Genomic DNA, 9,915 nt, shown 5'->3' with positions numbered 1-9,915 from the left:
CCTTGGGTTTAGTAGCCCGTTTCTCGATGCTCTGGAGCCGCAACGTGTCTGCTGCTGTTCGTCTCTGGCGGTGCAGTCGAAGCTCCAGACTGTGGCGTAGAGGACTTGCGCATGCGCGTTACAGCTGTAAGCAAACTGTCTGATTTAAAAGTAATGTATTTAACGGACCAGATGATGATGTCCTGGGAGCTTCTTGTTGACAGCACAGAGTCTATAGTTCCATATTTATGACGTTTTATATGAAACATTAAATGCGTTGAAATCGCGTCTTCGTATAGACCACATATCAACGGCCAGCATAATATCATTTTGGAGAAATAAGTTTAAAATAACCAAAATCGCGTCTCTTTCAACCTACAACTGAACACACCATCAATATTTTAACAGAAATTGGTGTTTTGTGACACGTTGATATTGTAACCGTAATTTAGCCGGTTGAAATGAGGGTGAAAATAGGTCTAAGACGTTCAGACCCGATTTCACCGCGATTTAAACCAAATATCAACGTTGAAATCCGGGTTAGTGCTCACTGGGTGAAGTTATGCAAGATCCTCCAAGAAGCGGACAAATATGTAGCTGTCAGATTTGTTTCATGTAGGGTTAATATGTAGACAGCGCTGGTGGACTCTGGAAGAAACACAGCAAATGTGCCCTGATTGATGCCCCCCTGATAGATACAACAATATAAAGTGCCCTCTTGGATGGCCTTGAAGAGCTAACGTGATATGGGCAACCCTACAGGCCGCTGGTGCCCCAACGTCCCCCCCCTGTGTAACAGAGTTAAAAATGTACTTTATTATTTCTTATTTCCAATTTGGAATATTTGAATTTTGTTTGTCAATTTACGATGTTGAGTATGTGTGAATTTTATCTTAATGAGGTTTTTATTCAGCATTGTTTTATTTTGTTAATGTAGTCCCGGTTTCCCCTCACAATGGTGTTTCGTATTGTTGAGGGAGCAGATGTACAGAGAGAGAGAGTGAGACCAGGAAGCAAATGATGTGTGTTGTGTTGTCTTCTGCAGCGAATAAATGCTAGAAAAGCATCCTCTTGAGTCGTCTCCTTCAATGCCCACCCCAAGTCTGTTACACCTGGCCCTCAAAGAGTTTGAGTACAGCACTGGCTGACACCTTGTTAAATATAGTCGTTTGGACAAAACTTCGGTTTGGAGACATTTGTGCTGAAGCGATATGCTATGATGTAAAGAAAAATAAGATTTATAATTATACTTCAAACAGGGACAGATTAAGCTCTCTGTGTATTGCCTTCTGTCAGGGACAGAGCACACAGCAAGCAACATATTGTTGCTTCATTGGATTTTACCCACACTGATACTACCTGCTCCAGGGCTTCTATCTCTTAGTTGCCGGAAATTCTGTTAAACGGAAATGGACCATGTCAACGCATTTTCGAGTAAAATGATAAGTAAGCAGATAAGTAAAGTAAAAATGCAGGAGCATCATAAAACCTTCTCGTTTTATTTAACACTGTCATTTAGTGGTGCACATTACCAAAAGCATTTGCAATTAAATTAAAATCAAATCATTTCAAATCACGCAATGACCATCTGACCACCAGGGCTTCTGTTAATTGGCACCATTTGACAAATTTGACATTAGTCAGAACATTTGTATTATTCTATATGAGAGATACATAACGCTTTGCAATTAAGGACTTTAATTTTTGAAGCAAAAGCGGAAGTGGAGGTGCGTCACCACAGCGGGCTTCACTCTGGTCAACTCATCCGACTGAGAGAGAGGCTTGAGGCATGAGAGCGACGTTTCTTCGACATGTCTTTAGTGAGAACAGAGATGGAATCATTTTGATTCATTTCAGGTCCTGCATGTGTTCTGCTTCAGGGGAAATCACAATAATACGTATATGAGGCTCATTGTTTCACAAACTGGTCAAATTAACAACAACTAAAACTGTACCTTGCATTCATTCTTTTGGACTGTAGTATTTCTAAATCAGACTTTATCCTCACAGTAAAATTAGTGGTCCTGGAAGAGGGAACCAGACTGTCACACAATAATCTAATTACAGCCTTTTTTTCATGCCCCTCTATTATCCTGGCAATTTAGGATGGATGCTCCTCACATCTCAAGAGACTGTATATCTGTCAAATAGATCTGCAGGAGCTTATCACCGGCTCAGCACGCCGTGCTAAAACATCCTCTATGTCTCTAAGTCTCTGTCGAAATGGTGAATGACATCAGATTGTAAGGCGCTCACATTTCAGACTCTGTCTCCCGGTTTCTAAACATCAGTTGTGTTGAGAGGAAAGGCCCAACAAAGACTACACTGTCTGTGATGCCTCAGAACATGTAGAATGTCCACATTGGTGTGGTTTGGCAACCTGACTGAACCACAAACAGGAAAACAGGACGGGAAGAACAGCTTCAAAAAATGTGAGGAACGTCTCTGCCCCACGGTCTCTGGACATTTCCACTTCCTGCTGCCGGAGGAAGTCCTCCTTTCTACCCTCAGGAAAACGCCCACAGAGCTCAGACCAGCTGCCTCAAAGACACTTTTCACCACCAGGCTGTTGGACTACTGAACAGCCAGCACTTTAATAATCCTTATTGAAGAATATATTGTCATTGTTCTTATTTGTTCTTCTATATGTTTTGAGGGACGAGGGAGTCAGGTCAGATGCATTTTACCTTTTAATGTATAGACCCATTTACAGTTTGTAAACAACGATGTCTTACAGCTATGTAATGGCATTAACCACCAAAGATGGAGAATGCAGCCTAAACAAAGTGACTTTCCTGTGCTGTTAGTGAATGGGTGGAATATAGCAAGTGGTCCAATATTTAGTGGCCAGATCTATACATGTGTTTGGTGGAGAAACCTAGCATGTCAGGGCGTGGCCACTCGGAACACGGGCCCCATTGAGAGCGGGCAAATCGCTTGGAAAGTGAAGAAGAGTTTGGTTGAAACCAGGCGCAACTTCTGGTTCTGCCAAGTGAAGCCGATGCAGAAGTGTCTTAAAACTTGCATTCTTTCTAATGGCCACCAGGGGGCGACTCCTCTGGTTGTATAGAAGTCTATGAGAAAATGACTCTACTTCTCTCTTGATTTATTACCTCAGTAAACATTGTAAACATGAGTTTATGGTCTCAATCTCTAGTTTCAAGTCTTCTTCAATACAGCATGATGTTCATTTAGTAAATGATGGTCCATTTAGAGTCACACAGACCATAAAGCAGGGGATGCTTTAGGACGGGCTTACTGTGATTGACAGGTCGCTACCAGAGCCGTAAACGCATTCCAAATATGGTAACTTCCGTTCATCGGATGCAAAAAATCAAAAATGGCGGCAGCCGTAATCAAAGATGGCAACGACAAAATCACCAAACTTGAAAGGCTTCAAAACATCAGTCCACAAACCAATAGGTAATTTCACGATGACTATGTCCACTTCTTATACAGTCTGTGGTTGTAACGTTAGTATATCCAGCATCCAGCAGCAGAAATGAGCTGCAGTCAATGAACAGTCACCTGTGAAGGACTGTACAGAGGACACACTAGACCCAGTCCTGAAGCCCAGAAGCTAAGGGGGCTCTGCTGTTTCCACAGCAATACGCCCACCGAGTGTGAAGTAGATCAGAGGAACGGTTCTCCAGATATGCGAAGGACACACACGCACACAGACACACACATACACACAGACATTCCTTGCTTTCATATTTAGATGTTGAGATATGAAAATTGTTGATTTTTGTCACTATTCTCAGTCACTGTATCCCCAAAAACTCCGAAAAGGCTCGAAAAGCACTTGTAAAATGTGAAACTCATCTGTATATTACTTTCTGTGTACTTCTACTTCAGATGAAAACTTTGTAGTACTACCTGACAGAAATATGCTGCTGATCAGGTTGCAGATCCAGATTATACTCACAGAATACAACAATTGAAATATGATGCATTGTTATTCATTCATCTATCCATCATCATAGAATTAAAAGCTCCACCTTGGACATATGTTAAGTCATGTCATGGTAATAATGCCTTAACATAAGCTATGTTCTGTAAGACGTAGTAACGTTACATAACTTAACATTAGTCAGCGATGACTTTTGGTTTTAGGTGGGACACAATCACTGGTCTTCTGGGAGAAAGTCCTGAGTTTTTGGACCCAACCATCCACTCCAACCTCATCGTGACCTGGAATTGACTGCTCTTTATACTACGTCACCTGAATTCCTCCTTAATTCCCGCCATAACCGCGGCCATGTGCACCATCGTGTCTTCCAGCGCCGCACAAGTGGCCGCCTTTTACAGCAGCTCCTGCTCACCACTGAGCTTTTTCTATTTAGATTACTTGTTGCTCTTGTTTTCTTTGCTGCTGTGATCCTGTGAATTTCCCCACAAATAAAGGATTATCTTATCTTATCTTATCTTATTTTATCTTATCTTATCATAGTTTGAAGCGGAGGGCCACTGACCAAGCTGCTGTATTTGAAGTCTTGGGAGTGGAAACGGAGGCTGGTCTCATACAGCGTTTGGAGCTGTACCTACGAAAAATGAATGAGCTGTCATTCGTAGATATCTCATGGACCACACAGGTAAGCTGGGAGGGGATGTGGATTTGGTCTTTGACCCAAGGGACTGTTAACATTGATTTATTTTGTCACGTAACTGTTGTACTTTAACGCCACATCCACACGTATTTAAACCCAAACCTTCCTAAACCTGTTGAAGTTGTTTCCTGTGAATACGGACATTTATTTTGAAAAGACTGCATGCATGTAATTAGAGGAAATTGACACGCGTTGGAGGACTTTTTTTAAGAAATTGCACAAAAAATGAAAATGATTGAATTATGTTACTAAGTATTCTCCGTCACTGTGTAACAATTCACCTAATTATATGAACCTAAAAAGGGAAAAGTACATACGCTAAATTAAGGGAACAGGCGGATGTGAATTGGTAGGTTTACAGAGTCTATTTCTCCCTGAATAACGTGGTGGAAGGTACAAAACCACGCTGAAATGATCTATCTATAATTCCCTATAAGGAGACACGGATAAAATGGTAATCCAGTACCTTTACTGAGCACGTAAAACGCACAAAAAATGAGGAGTACCCTTTTCGTAGATATACAAACCGTCGTATTATGTTTGAGAACAGAGTGGGAATGAAGTGGGGTGTTTAGCTCAGGGAGCGCTAATGATTAGAGGGTTTGCACTGCAATTAGCACTTTATTGTGTGGAGCAGGATTCACCTGAAGCAAAGTCGAGAAAGCACTTCCTGATGAGAAAGAGGCGATAAACAGGAGGAGGGAACAGTCACATCCGCACTGTCTCAGTTCAGCAGCTGGCTCGTCTGCAGGACACGGTGGCTGCTTGACAGAACCACGAGGCAGAATGAACCTGAGCCCCGGATGATCGCGTCTCACTGACACTCAAACTACAATCAACTTGCGACAGATCGTCCTGTCTCATGTCATCATCCTCTTCAGCCCTGCTCAACGTTTCAGACAACACAGGGGCTGCTGTTCCCAAAGTGTGCCAACATGTGTGTGTGTATGTGTGTGTGTGTGTGTGTGTGTGTGTGTATGGGAGTGGATTTTATAGGCCACTGACAGCACAGACTTGAGTCATAATGTCATGATGTCCACAGTTCCCTTCATTTGCATCATATGTAACTATGAATACCAGATGTTACCTTTCAGTCTTTTCACAATAACAGTTTACTGCTGGTCTTTTGTTTTTATTCCAGCAGTTTTTACTTTAAAAAGTCTGTTTTATTTCATTATGCCACTTAATTAAGTTCATTTTGTGATTAGTAATCCACTTTTCCGGAACAACTGCTTAAACCTTTTGTCAAAAGTACACACAAAAACACTAAAAACATACCCTTAAAATATCTCACATCTCTTGCAGAAGCAACTTTTTGCATCACAACTATACACACAAACACCAAATAAATATGTTTTACAGAATCCCAACTGCAGTATTAAACATGATTTTCTGGAGACTGCTTGTTTCATTTGTAGGATGCTGTAAATGTAGACTGAACACATATGCAATTTGTTCATTGTTTGCCGTATTGGATGGAGGAGCATCCGTGTTGATGTACACTGTAGTCTTAAATATATCCGTTCCACACAACGTGATTGGTTGATGGCTTTCCTTGCGGTGCAAAATCCATCCATCCATCCATCTTCCTCCGCTTATCCGGGGTCGGGTCGCGGTGGCAGCAGGCCAAGCAGGCTGACCCAGACTTCCCTCTCGCCCGCAACATGTTCCAGCTCATACTGGGGGATCCCGAGGCGTTCCCAGGCCAGCTGGGAGATATAATCCCTCCAGCGTGTTCTGGGTCTTCCCCGGGGTCTCCTCCCAGTTGGATGTGCCCGGAAAACCTCCAATGGCAGGCGTCCAGGAGGCATCCTAATTAGATGCCCGAACTACCTCAGCTGACTCCTTTCGACGCGAAGGAGTAGCGGCTCGACTCCAAGTTCCCTCCTGATGTCCGAGCTCCTTACCCTATCTCTAAGGCTGAGCTTATTTGCCATTGTACTGTTAGAAAAATCATGGTTTCGGTGATCGACGCTTCCCCCTTTTGAAGTAGGACAAGCACGCGCAATTATCCTGGTTACTGAAGTCTGGTTCGAATTAACGAGATTGTTTGAGCTCGGATCAGCCTTTGAGGAACCGAAATAGCCAGACATCAATTATCGGGTTAATTTAAGCTGATAATAGGACATTTGATCGACTTAGTTGAACCACGTACGAGGAACGGGGCCCAGCTTCTTCCTCAAACTCCCCGGCGGTTTTGACACTGGTGATAAAGGGAAACAGATGGTCATTCTACTGTATGGTCAAGAGGGGAGGAACAGCAATATAATGTGTTCAATCATCTGAGACAGGAACAGTAACATAATCCCTTGCGTTTTATCTGTGGCAGAAGGTGGCAGATGTGTGTCTTGGGTCACAGCTTCTTTCACAGTCAATGTTTGTTTCTCTGCTAAAAAAAGTGAATACAAAATAAACAGTTAAAATTAGCTGAGAGACACAAATGACTGCATCAGTTTGGTCAGAGGTTATAGTTGCAATATTCAGCTCTGATAAACGTACCTTCCTACTACGTTGCGTTTATTATGTGTTTGAAATGATGAGTCAGGTCTACATCATTCTCATATTAATAATAAAAAAACACTCAAAAAAATGGAGCTAAATGGTATCTGCACTTCAGTCTTGGTTTTGTTTATTTAGGCATATAGATGTCATTTTTGGTTGTAATCTTTGTTTGGTTTATTACACAGTTTAAAACTCTACTTTGCTGTTCACCTGATAGATATTTGTTTTGTTTTGTATCTTTAACTCTGGAAACACTGTAGCTTCACATGGTGGTGTGTGTATCGACAATCTCTTGCTACTGATTCCTATTTATTTATCGTTTCTTTAAGCATGTCATACTGTGTCAGTTCCTATTTATTCCAATAGGGTTAAGATAGTGTTTGTTTATTTATTCAGCTTTTTCGTGTTATGTTACAATATATTATAAGATGCCTGCACCCGGTAATCAACACCAGCCTAAAAGACAGGCTGTGAAGTTACTCATTCAGGTTTTAGCAGCAAAACTAAAGCAGTAAATATTTGTACATATTGTGCAGCACGATAAAGACACATTCTGAATTTCTACAGTGAATAAAAGCTACTAGTTAACATGTTTGGGGGTCATTCAAGGACTTTAGCCATTACTTCTACAGATAATGGCCAAAAGCTTAAAAAGACCAGCTGTAGTTAAATAATTATTTTATTGTTTACACATGTCACAGCCTTCGTCTGAACATTTCATTTTTTTCTGGCATTGTTTGCCCTGTAAAAGAGCAGATTCAGAAAACTCTATATTAATGTTTCATTAATTATTGTTCACAAATAAATCATAGCACCCACTTATCTCCCCTCCTCCTCTCCCTCCTCCCCCTCCTCCCGCCCACCTTGAGCACTAAGAGAGTATTTCTACACTGTGGCATACTTTTACTTGAGTAAAAGTATAAAAGTAGTAGCTTCATAATGTATGTTATTATACCAAAAGTAAGAATACTCATTATGCAGAATATTGCATTTGATTATTATTATTTATGCATAATTATTACATTTATTTAATGTTCTAGCTGGTATAGGTGCTGCTATCCTTTTTTAAAACAAGTTATAGTAGCTTGTACATTTCAGAAAGGGATCAATAAAGTCTTATCTTTATCCATAAAGAGTCTGGATTTTTAATAGGAATCTGTAACAAAAAGTAATATCAAGTATAGTGGGGTAAAATAAAGTACAATAGCTCCCTCTGAATTCTAGTGGAGTAGAAGTAGCATAGAATGGAAATACTCAAGAAAAGTATTAGTAACTCAAAACGGTACTTAACTGTGCTCTTTGTAGGAGGGAATACCACTTTGAGATTAGGGCGTATCCTCTCTTTGAGAATCAGGAAATATGTTCATGTTGGTAAGAAGTCCCTCCTTTAGTTGAGTTTGACCAATGGTCACCTGTACATAAACTGCTGATTCAGCCATTGATACCATAGATTGTAATTAAGAAGTGGACGTAGTCACCATGACGTCACCCATTGGTATGGACCAGCGGTTTTTAAATTGGTATTTTGGCCGTTGCCATATTGTTGTTGTTTTTTTGGAACCAGAGAGTGACATGAGGGGGTGTAGCTAAGGAAAAGAAAGGGTTACAATTAACTTTCATGAAGTGAAAGCACACTGTGAAAGGATTCAAGTTATAAGACGAAAACACAGACAACTTCCGGACAAGGTATCCCCGCCCCCAAAAGCAAAATCTATTTGACTCGAATTGGACCATCATTTACTAAATGAACATCATGCTGTATTGAAGAAGACTTGAAACTAGAGATTGAGACCATAAACTCATGTTTACAATGTTTACTGAGGTAATAAATCAAGAGAGAAGTAGAGTCATTTTCTCATAGACTTCTATACAACCAGAGGAGTCGCCCCCTGGTGGACACTAGAGAGAATGCAGGTTAAAGGCACTTTAGCATTGACTTCACTTTTCAGAAAGCGAAGGTTGCCTTTTGACCAATACATGAGACTTTTTTCTCCTTCTGTGTGGAAACCAAAAGGTGTAGCAGTGAGACACAACCAGTTGTTACCATTTTCTCTTCTCCTCAGAAAAGTTTGCTCTCATTTTTAAAATAGCTTAATTTTATGAAGATGGAAAGGCGCCAGGGTGTTGACGCCAACCTTTTTGGAAAGCTCACTAAAATTAGCTAAACTACCAAATTGAATTTCAACTGAGGTTTTAGAAAGACATAAACACACAGAGAGAGAGAGAGAGAGAGAGAGAGAGAGAGAGAGAGAGAGAGAGAGAGAAATGAACTTCATTAACGTTAACTTTGCTGGCTATGCTGTTAGCTAGCTAATGTTGCTACAGGTACTTGAGCTCGAGCTAGCTAACGTCACAGAGCTTGCTTCTCCAATTTTAGCAACCTAATGTAATGTAAACAGACCAAATGAAACTTTATCTGAGATGTTAACAGTTCAATAATCATGAAGACAAAACGATACTGGACACTGTCAGTTTCTGGTGATAAGCATAACTTTGCCTTGGCTCCTTGGTTGATCTCCACATAGCTCTGCTCAGATGACTACTGAAGCGCTGATGTCAAAAGTCATGTTTACGAACAGCAGATTGCATCTTGTCACTTACAAATGATTAGTGGGCTATGAGTAGTTAAGTAATAATGAGTAATACAAATGTGATGTCATCGTAGCAGAAACATTAGCAACAGTATGATATAGATGGATAGTGACTCACTGAACTGATTAATTACAGTTATCTGCCGCTATGGTTAACTGACGGCATTAAATGTTAATTTACATGCGAAGGTTGAATATTTAACTGTATGTTTACTGTTTACTATAAATTTACA

Source organism: Pholis gunnellus, assembly GCF_910591455.1.
Source record: "Pholis gunnellus genome assembly, chromosome: 14".
Classification (NCBI taxonomy): domain Eukaryota; kingdom Metazoa; phylum Chordata; class Actinopteri; order Perciformes; family Pholidae; genus Pholis; species Pholis gunnellus.
The sequence above is the reverse complement of the archived record's forward strand: the minus strand, read 5'-3'. Positions refer to the sequence as shown.